An 11,120-nucleotide genomic window follows, 5' to 3' on the forward strand; every position below is an offset into this window, starting at 1 on the left:
AAAAACTCCACGACGGCACATGTCCATCTTGAACCGTTAACAAATTATTTATACAGGATGTGACTTTTTCTTCACTATCTAAACGGACGTGTTTTTGCAATTTTTGCTTCTTTTATGAGTATGCGATTATGAATTTGGATTGGTGATTTGAAGTGAAAGCGCTATAACTACGAGTATACCTATATGCAGAATACAACTAAAATTAATAAAGGGGTTTGGGTCTGATTCATCACATACCAGTTAGCAATATGAGATAAGAAATTGTATGGAAACGGAGCGGGCATTAGGTGTTCAACTATGAACGATTAAAGTGTGCTCGCGCGCACGGTGAAATTATGGAAACTGGTAGTAAGTAACTTTTAAAATAATAGGTATAGATACCAACAAACGGAAGTACCAATTTTACTGAAATCAAATTAACGAAAGATTAGATTATTAACTTATTATACAGTATGTCCCCAGATTGAGTTCACTATATCTGTGATTGATCAAAAATTTTTGAATCTCGTTTTGAAGTTTTGGAATCCCAGCCTGCTTGGTCTGAAAAGAATTTTAAGCTCATTTTTACTTTTTTAAATCCAAGATGGACATGACAATTGAGAAAGAATAATTTTATGTTGAGGTAAAGTGCCATTTCGGTCAATAATACGGCAAGCTGTTAGTCAGAACACTTGTTTAGAATATGAAACTTCACAAATATCGGTATCACTTTGATTAAATCAGTATTTGATTTGTATAGTCTTCCATAGCAACCACAGAAACAATTCTGTGTAAATAAAAGTATAAAACAAATGAATTATTATTAGATACCTGTGATTAAAAATTAAAGTGACATCTTGTGACATCTAAAACAATCTGTATTAGACAATTCTAATTGTTTTCACTGTGGAAGAGCGGCAGTGAGGGAATACATCGCGAAGGTTCCCTGATCGAAGAATTCCTACCTAATAGGATATTTTAAACCAGAACGTTAATTAAATTGGTGTCAAAAATAAAAAAATTCTTAATTGCAACTTTATTCAACAAGCTTTTTACTTTATTCTACCCACTCTGTTAAATTCAATATTGGCCATAACATCTTAACTATTGATTTTTGGACAAAGTGTATAAGGAAATTTTGAGGAATATGGTGTTAAGCTTGTCATTCGAGTCACGGGACACCCTATATATAGAAACACATAAGCACTCTTAAATAGGGCTACGAAAAATAATCCATATAGGTATCGATAATCATCCGAACAACCGGGGTGATTTCGGGTTACCTCTTGCGTATGAGGTGCATGCTTTGCTGTGGTAGACCTTTAAAGCTGATTTAAAATGTATCGCCTTAGGAAAATCATCCTCCGGTCCATACAAACCAACATCTGCTAATTAAATAGGCTTAGACAATGAGCCTATTTCGGTTAAACTATTTTCAATTTTATACAATTTTCGCTTTTACATTTTTTTTAAACTGCGAAATTTGGTATGAAAGCAGGACACTTTGTACGAATTTTTTGACAGTTTTAACATGTTAAGTAAGGTCTATGTACACCATTTTGGCAAATCTTGAAATTATCTGGCCACCTCGTTTTTCTTATACAATCAATTAATCTTACTTTATGAAGAAGTATAATTTTCAAAAATTTTGGAAAACTCAAATCAACCGTTCGAGTTAGTCTCACATCAAATTGATTGAAAAATTTCAAGGTAGTATGGGGCAGCTTGTCATTATCTCTGTCTACGACTATAAGTGTGTCTCGCTGATCTAACCCATATAGTACAGTAACATTAGATCAGTTATTGTCTTCCAAACCCGGACCACCGGACCTTTGGAACACCTTCCATGATAACGCTGTAAAAAGTCCTAATTGTCCTACGACTTCCCTAGTGCAGTGGTCGGCAACCTGCAGCTCATGCGGCTCTTTTGATATAAACTTGCAGCTCTCCGCATTTATTAAAAAAAATCTTTTTCGAAATTCACCTTAAAAATTAACCATTAATCTCATTTTATTACGAAATACAGAAACTACACTTGCAACAAATAATTCACTTGTGACACTTGTTTACTTTCTGGCATTCTTTTGTCTTTTATTATCACAGCCTACTTCGGTGTATAAACATTGTATAGGTAATTGATTAATGGCATTGTTTAAATAGAAACAATGTTAATGGGTAGGTGGGTTTTGTGGGAAAATATCGAATAACTTAAAAACCTCGGGGTTGAAGAGAACAAAAGACAATCAAATATAGAAATAAAATATTGGTAGATCCATTTGAAAAAGAATAGTATGGCACTTTGAAATTTGACCATTTTCTTGTGAACACCCAACAATCCAACTTTCTCATTATCAAACCGTTGCCCTTTAGTCGGGTTAACATTATTGATCAAATGTATTTCTTAACTTCAAAATCAAGATTCGTCAAAGAAAGGATTGCTTATATGGGGAATTATTCATCAGAAAAAAAATTAATAAGATGACCAAAAATCGAAAAAATGAGTAGGTTTCCATGTAGAAGTTAACAATTAATGACATTATTGAAACAATAAAAATAAACCTCAGGGTGTTTCATTTAAAAAAATCAGTTATTTATTCACACCGTAAAAATAGGACACCCTGTAAATTCAAAAATAATTTCTGTAGATACCCAACAATCTATAGACACAAAAGATTTTTTTTAGATATTTGACAAGGTATGACGCTAGGAAAGACCAACGTACTGTTGCAAGACGCTATACACGGTGTCCATTTTTCGAGTGCCACTATGGGGATCTCGCTTACCTGAAGAAATAGAGAGTTGGTTAAATGGGGGCAAAGTTGCGAATTTTCGTGCTGAATAATAATCTGAAAAGAAATTAAAAATATCTTTAGTAGTTTTGACAATATCGCAAAAAAACATTATTCAGACACTTTTTAATTTTTCGGGAAGAGTGCTTTGGAAAAACAAAACGTTCTTTTATCGTGAACAAAAGTATGACAGTTTGATCCATCTGTCTGGTTAGAGCGTTGGCAGGGAACTACACTACTTGAAATAAGTCAACCTTTTGTTCACAACAAAAGAACGTTTTGTTTTTCCAAAGCACTCTTCGCAGAAAATTAAAATTGTAATTTTAGGAAAAATGTGTTACTGAACCACCATGTGTGATATATCGTTGTAAAGAGAAAAAAAGACGTAATCTCAAAATGTCAAAATTAAAAACGGCGCCCATAAGAAAAATTCAATTTGCCACCTGTTTCTCCGTCATCTTAAAAGTTATTGAAAACGGGATGCCATATTCGAAATTTCCATTAAAAAGTGTCTGAATAATGTGTTAATTAGAAATGTCTAGAACGATTAGTTTACTATGAAAAAATTAAAAACGAAAATCAGAAATTTTCTTTTTTTTGCGATATTTTCAAAACTATTGAAGATATTTTAAATTTCTTGTCAGATTATTATTCAACACGAAAATTCGCAACTTTGCCCTCATTTAACCAAATGTCTATCTCTTAAGATAAGCGAGATCCCCATAGTGGCACTCGAAAAATGGACACCGTGTATATAACCAAATACGATACTATTGAATCGAAAATTTTTAGTGGCTCTTTAAGAACTGGGAAATGTTGTAAATTGTAACTTTTGGCTCTTTCAGTTCCCAACCCCTACCCCAGTGGCTAGTAGTTGGGATAGCCGTAGTAGAATTTGAAGAAAATTTCGGGCTTAAAATCGTACCCCCTTGAACGGGTTCTCACGTTGTTGTGGGGGGGGGGGGGGCACGTGGATTGGTGACAATCATTGTATCGAAAAACTTACACTAAGCGTCCAAAGACACCTGAACTAAGTGCAGAAGGCAACTCTATTGTTTGTTATGCGATCGATTGGTGGATGTTCACCCAAACCGTGTGCCTTTCTGTCAGGTGGGGATTTTAAAAATAATACGGAGCATTTTGTTCGTGTCTTCCTTCCCAAGGTGTCTAGTGGACAGGGCAGAAAAAGCCAGGTAGCACAAAGCGTAGGTTTTGATAAAGTACTGGACTGGTACAGTAAAAGAAACGCGGACACTCAAACGGAGAGGCCGAGGCTCTTGTCTTTTCCCGTTCATATTTGGTTTGAAACTATTCCTACTCCTACTACAAATTAGTTTTTTGCGTAGGTACAATGAAGCAGGGAAGGCCTTTACATGCAGACAAACCCGTAACGCGACCGTCTTCCGACAGCGGGGCTACCTACCTCTGCAGAAACTGAACCAAAAACGGCTATCTTTCTATACAACAGTACCTATATATCGAAGATCACACCGAATATTCCAAACTACTTGCTGTGGATATGACATATATTAATGTAGACTACAACAAGATTTGGTGGGTTCTCTTCACTTCCTGTGGGCCTATCTGGACTGTGGATCCAGGATGGAGTGGATACATGGCGGTTGCCCATCATTCTCCGCCATATAAAATGTCCTGTGATTCCAGCAATGCCTTTCATTAACCTCAACCGCTTATGGCAAACAAGGTTTTCAAGGAATCTTATATATAGGTAGGTACTCAATAAAAAAACCTGTGCAGTACTGCACAGCCAGATATGTTAAGCATGAATATAATGAATCAAAGCCTTACTGCTAGACAATGCCTTCTATTCAATTGAAGAATTCTTGGAAGCGAATAATATTTCATAGTTTGTACCAGTTTTGTAACCGTTTGTCTCTTTTTCTCGTTATATTACTTTGTTATTTACCTTATTGTTTTTTTTTGTTAATACCTACTTGATTAATCATATTATGTTAATTTTGACGAGTGTAAATCGCAGTGATATTAGCACAAATAGGTACCTACATATTATTATTATTACAATACACATCATGGGCTTAAATCTAACCAGGGACGTAGAACCCAAAAAAAGCATAAGAATCGAAAAGAAGTTATCAAAGTAGCTAATTCCTTAACTATTTTAAGCTCGTTCCAGGTAAATTCCAGGAAACTAAAAATATTTAACGTCAAGATATATTAAGAACAATAGAAAGTCGTTTAATATTTAAAAATGGCGTCCTGCCATCGCTCAAAAAGTCAAAACCCATTCCAGCTTTTCCCTAGGAAAATTCCAGTTCTTCCAGATTTTTTTGACAGATGTCTTGTACATATGTAAAAAATGTGACTGAATGAAAAAAAAAATTGCTTAGTAATTTCATACTTGAAATTCCACTCTTTCTAGAATACCCCACTAGGGGGCTGGGGGACTTTTTATGGAGCGTCATCCTGGAAACATGTTCCAAAAGGTACCTAATTTTACTGTAGTAATACCTAATGTGATCTCTGGACCGGGCATAGCTTTTGTATCGGGTCTTGTGCAATACAATATATTGCGCAATGTTTTCTTTAAAAAATCGTTTTTCCATGTGCAGGGTGGTCATGTACCCCTTGACTATAGCCAACAGCAACTGATAAGCCCGACATTTGTATCACTACTGAAGAAATAATCTTGTCTCCTTTCGGCAAATTTAAGATATTAGCTTATTGAGCAGTCTTTTTTTTGAGAGACTTTGTAAGTTCACAACCCGACTTCTGCTTCTGAGGTAAGTCCTCGAAAACTAGGTTTAGGTAGGGCATTTGAATATAATAAATTAACCAATGGTTAACATGAGGAAGTGTAAACTGAACGACAGTAACGGATCAGAAATTATAATTATCAGTAAATAAGAACTTTCTGCAAATACATACCAAAAACAATTCAATAGCAGAACAAAAGTGTAGCTCCTTGTAAATGATAAAATGTCTAAATACAGAAATGTATAAATTTCTACATATAAACTCACATAACTCTTATTTATCAATGTTCAGACCTTATTTTAAAGGCAGGAATTTGATAATGTAAGCCTCATTCAACAAACTTCATTGCTCGTGAGAGCGACACTTCACATTTACAAAACAGAGAAAATGCACTTACATTTCACTTAAAACTAGAATAACTTAATATAATACTTTGTACAACGCACATGAAAAAAAGTTTAATAAACTACAATGTTCTCCTGCCGAGTGTTGCTAGTAAACTGCCGACTATATCAGCAGTACGCATATACATTTCGAGTAGGGATCGTCCCTTTATTTTAAAACGAAATCCATTCGAAAGCTCTTGCGCAGATTCAACCCTATTTTTTAGATAATTTAATACACAAAACCCTTTTTTTACTTTAGGGAACAAACCCTTTTAAGTTTTCCCCTTTCATACAAGGGTTCATTCAGATTGGAGGAGGATGGTCGTGGCAGGGAGTGCGTCGATGTTTCGTTTCACCATTCCGCTTATATACTCGCACTAATTTGCATGTACACCTAACACAGTGCTTCTCTCCTCGCAGCTTATGTTGTTTTTGTTGTAATGCTAAAAAGACACTTGTAAAGTCACAATGGAACACAATTAATCAGAGTTAAAAAACTCGCACCTTTTAAAGCGTTTTCACCCCTTTTTTTAGCAGATGTTCAAAGGGTGGGTAAACAATAAAAAGGGTTGAAACATTATGATGTACTTTCATTGGCACCCCTTTTCAAGCCATTCCACAATCTAAGTAAATGTTTACCTATAAAACATGAAGTACTTTAGTTGTAATTTTATTCCTAAATTATATAAATAATTACCGAGCAAAAATAAGTTATTTAATAAACATTATGAGCATAACCTCCAAAACACTATTGAGTTTAGTGGTTGTGATAGAGGCATATTGATACCACAGATCCAGAAGGATAAATGCCAGTACTATATTACATTTTCAACGTTAGATGTCGCACAAACATAAATGTTGTCCCTTGTATATAATTGGTAGAATGATCTTGGAACCGATTGTAGATCTTTGAGTGATACATTTTTAATAATTGTCTCAAAATTACTTTAAGGTGCGAATATGTAAATATAATAGCAATTAAAGCTTGATTTCTTCCTGATCTGACAACCTGCTCAGTACAGGGAATAGGAATCTCCAATTAACTTGGTTAAATACAACAACTTTCAGGTCATCATCAAAAGCAAATCTTAGGTCTCCTAAGTGATTTTCAACTGTTTGAACTTGCAGGCACCGGTAGCAGTATATGGTTTTCCCACAAAAACCTTTGAAATGGTTTCTTTATAAACATCGCTGTTTGTTGTAGTGCCTTTTTTCATTGTACTTAACAATCCCAATTATTTATTGCATTGTTAAGAGTGTCTGTACTTCTAGTCCAACATTCTACGCCAATGGATTGTGGGTGAAATGAAAGATGATGGATACACAGTGAACCACTTGGCTGCCTTTGAACAATCGTGTGGAGGTGGCGGCGGTACAGTTGGTCCTTCATGGATGTAGGTACAGAATTTGAACTGCTCCCTCTGGCTGTCGGACCCCAACAACACACGCACATTATTTGAGTAAGTATCCACAATCTGATCCGCCCCATCTATCTAATTTGTAACCAACAGTTTCTCGTCGAAGAGTCCACCAAGGACTTCCATCCAAAGGTGAAGAGAAACGCTCGGCGCTTATCAATTGTATAAAAGTAAGTTTCATAAAATATCTATACCTATACTGTCTGAAGAGCTACTTTTTTGCTTATACTGTGCCTATATGTATAGGTGCTTCACACCAATTTTTGTACTACCTATTCTCACTTAGAGTATGCAATCCCGCAGCAAAATTTATATCCTGGTAGATATACCTATTTGCGGGATCAATATATTTAATCCCGCGAGAATTTTGAATATATTTGGAAATAAGTAATTGGGGTGCGGTTAACCGTATACTTTCGAACAACACGCATCGTATTTCGCGAAAAAACGCGTCACATCCGAGATTATGGATTCTACAGGCCACATTCTATAAGAAAATGTTTTTTCCTGGTCGATCTCAGACAATTTTTTTTCGGGCCTCAAAAAAAGGACCTTCATTTTTTACCAAAAATCGACCACACCAAATTTCTCGGGAAAACACTTTTTCTTATTAATTTTGGTGCGTAGAATCCAAAACAATTCGTACTTTTTCGATCAGACTTCTCCATCAAAAGTTATAGACTAGAAACCAATTTCGAAAGAAAATTCAAAGAGCTGTAACTTTTGAACTAGTAGCCCAATCTTGGAACTGTTTGAAATTATGGATTCTACAGGCCACATTCTATAAGAAAATTTTTTTCCGGGGCGATCTGAGACAATTTTTTTTTCGGGGCTCAAAAAAAGGCAGTGTATAACCTTCCTTTTTTACCAAAAATCGACTGCACCAAAAATTCTCGGGAAAACACTTTTTCTTATTAATTTTGGTGCGTAGAATCCAAAACAATTCGTACTTTTTCGATCAGACTTCTCAATCAAAAGTTATAGACTAGAAACCAATTTCGAATGAAAATTCAAAGGGCTGTACCTTTTGAACTAGTAGCCCAATCTTGGAACTGTTTAAAATTATGGATTCTACAGGCGATGTTCTATAAGAAAAATTTTTTTCCGGTACGATCTGAGACAATTTTTTTTTTCGAGACAAAAAAAAGGCAGTGTATAACCTTCCTTCTTTCCAAAAATCGACTGCACCAAAATTTCTCGGGAAAACACTTTTTCTTATTAACTTTGGTGCGTAGAATCCAAAACAATTCATACTTTTTCGATCAGAACTCTCAATAAAAAGTTATAGACTAGAAACCAATTTCGAATGAAAATTCAAAGGGCTGTAAGTTTTGAACTAGTAGCCCAATCTTGGAACTGTTTGAAATTAAGGATTCTACAGGCCAAATTCAACTGATTTGATGTGATTTATTTCATTAACATCTCAGCTCTTTTGGGATACATAGGTACTTACCCATCAAAAGATCTTTTTTAATTCAACTTCACTTTTTAGGCGGTCTCAAGCAGTAAGTACCTACCTCCATCGCCAGCTATCTAAAACGACGACACTTTTCCGATGCGAAGACCGAAGGAACTAGTCACCTCTGCAATTCTTAGGTAGGACAATGAAATCCTGTCTACACGCGTTTACTGGATAATCTTATTGTTGTAGGGATGAGTACTATTCACCATCACAACTTCGAATTTGGCGCTGTCATCATCATCATTCCGGTCCATCCGTCATCCAGATTTACTCTGACTATGGTGTTCACTAGTAACTTCAATTTCCATTTGTGCATGCATAAGTTATTTATTTTTTAAGTTATCACTGTTACAAGAAGATCTTTGTAATACAAAAAAAGAAACCTATTTCCTTTGTTCACCTCTAGAATAATATTGTACTGCCCTGACTGAACTTTGCTGGCGGCTGGATATTTTTTTAATTAACAAGATAATCTATATTTAAACTTTATTAAATAAAAATTCGAAAAATTTGATTTTCAAAATGTAACTATTGAAAAATAGAATAAAAACGTTTAAAATTTTTTGTTTTTTTAAACATTCCCTCTTTTGAATTCAAAAAACTTTTTTGACTCTTTTTTGAATTCAAAAAACTTTTTTGACATCTTTTTTGAATTCAAAAAACTTTTTTGAATCACTTGAATTCAAAAAATTTTGAATCACTTTTTTGAATCACTCCTAACTTTTTTGAATCACTTTTTTGAATCACCCCTAACTTTTTTGAATCACTTTTTTGAATCACTCTTAACTTTTTTGAATCACTTTTTTTTTTTGAATCACTTTTTTGAATCACTCCTAACTTTTTTGAATCACTCCTAACTTTTTTGAATCACTCCTAACTTTTTTGAATCACTCCTAACTTTTTTGAATCACTCCTAACTTTTTTGAATCACTTTTTTTAATTTCTCTTAAAATCTCTTATAAGCTTCTCTCGCTTGATACTTGATACTTGATACTTGATACTTGATACTTGATACTTGATACTTGATACTTGATACTTGATACTTGATACTTGATACTTGATACTTGATACTTGGTACTTGATACTTGATACTTGATACTTGATACTTGATACTTGATACTTGATACTTGATACTTGATACTTGATACTTGATACTTGATACTTGATACTTGATACTTGATACTTGATACTTGATACTTGATACTTGATACTTGATACTTGATACTTGATACTTGATACTTGATACTTGATACTTGATACTTGATACTTGATACTTGATACTTGATACTTGATACTTACTTGATACTTGATACTTGATACTTGATACTTGATACTTGATACTTGATACTTGATACTTGATACTTGATACTTGATACTTGATACTTGATACTTGATACTTGATACTTGATACTTGATACTGATACTTGATACTTGATACTTGATACTTGATACTTGATACTTGATACTTGATACTTGATACTTGATACTTGATACTTGATACTTGATACTTGATACTTGATACTTGATACTTGATACTTGATACTTGATACTTGATACTTGATACTTGATACTTGATACTTGATACTTGATACTTGATACTTGATACTTGATACTTGATACTTGATACTTGATACTTGATACTTGATACTTGATACTTGATACTTGATACTTGATACTTGATACTTGATACTTGATACTTGATACTTGATACTTGATACTTGATACTTGATACTTGATACTTGATACTTGATACTTGATACTTGATACTTGATACTTGATACTTGATACTTGATACTTGATACTTGATACTTGATACTTGATACTTGATACTTGATATACTTGATACTTGATACTTGATACTTGATACTTGATACTTGATACTTGATACTTGATACTTGATACTTGATACTTGATACTTGATACTTGATACTTGATACTTGATACTTGATACTTGATACTTGATACTTGATACTTGATACTTGATACTTGATACTTGATACTTGATACTTGATACTTGATACTTGATACTTGATACTTGATACTTGATACTTGATACTTGATACTTGATACTTGATACTTGATACTTGATACTTGATACTTGATACTTGATACTTGATACTTGATACTTGATACTTGATACTTGATACTTGATACTTGATACTTGATACTTGATACTTGATACTTGATACTTGATACTTGATACTTGATACTTGATACTTGATACTTGATACTTGATACTTGATACTTGATACTTGATACTTGATACTTGATACTTGATACTTGATACTTGATACTTGATACTTGATACTTGATACTTGATACTTGATACTTGATACTTGATACTTGATAC

The 11,120-nt window shown here is 33.8% G+C and overlaps 2 long non-coding RNA genes across 2 annotated transcripts; one reads left to right on the top strand and one right to left on the bottom strand.

Annotated features, from left to right (window-relative positions):
• Positions 1-4,094: 4,094 nt before the first annotated feature.
• LOC116168872 lies at positions 4,095-9,263 on the top strand. Its single transcript, XR_004144862.1, has 5 exons — positions 4,095-4,497; positions 7,163-7,350; positions 7,402-7,478; positions 8,801-8,904; positions 8,960-9,263. It is a non-coding gene; the product is annotated as an uncharacterized LOC116168872 (long non-coding RNA).
• On the bottom strand, positions 5,621-7,167 carry LOC116168871. The gene is made up of 3 exons (XR_004144861.1): positions 6,588-7,167; positions 6,395-6,529; positions 5,621-6,333 (listed from the first exon to the last, which is right to left on the bottom strand). It is a non-coding gene; the product is annotated as an uncharacterized LOC116168871 (long non-coding RNA).
• Positions 9,264-11,120: the final 1,857 nt, after the last annotated feature.

This window comes from Photinus pyralis, unplaced genomic scaffold (assembly GCF_008802855.1).
Source record: "Photinus pyralis isolate 1611_PpyrPB1 unplaced genomic scaffold, Ppyr1.3 Ppyr1.4_LG4, whole genome shotgun sequence".
Taxonomy (NCBI): Eukaryota; Metazoa; Arthropoda; class Insecta; order Coleoptera; family Lampyridae; genus Photinus; species Photinus pyralis.